The sequence below is a fragment of the Cicer arietinum genome, chromosome 7 (genome assembly GCF_000331145.2).
Source record: "Cicer arietinum cultivar CDC Frontier isolate Library 1 chromosome 7, Cicar.CDCFrontier_v2.0, whole genome shotgun sequence".
NCBI classification, from domain to species: domain Eukaryota; kingdom Viridiplantae; phylum Streptophyta; class Magnoliopsida; order Fabales; family Fabaceae; genus Cicer; species Cicer arietinum.
This window is the reverse complement of record NC_021166.2, coordinates 21,996,395-21,996,759: the sequence shown is the minus strand read 5'-3', so window position 1 is coordinate 21,996,759 and position 365 is coordinate 21,996,395.

Genomic DNA, 365 nt, shown 5'->3' with positions numbered 1-365 from the left:
AATTGTGTCCCATCGAGCTACTGGAGCATATACTTCATTATAGTCTACCCCTTCTGTTTGTGTATATCCTTTTGCAACCAGTCGGGCCTTGTACTTGTCAACCTTCCCTTCTTCATTCAGTTTGGTTTTGTAAATCCATTTCACTCCAATTTTCTTGGCTTGAGTTGGCAAAGTCACTAACTATCATCTCTTGTTTTTCTCAATGGCATCTATCTCAACCTTCATTGCTTTTATCCATTTTTCATCATCCACAGCTTCATTATAATTTGTGGGATCATCATTTGACATGAATAAAACCATACTTGCCTCTTGTTCTTCTTCAGAGAGGCCCTCACCACTTTCGTAGTCCTGTAGCCAACCAGATG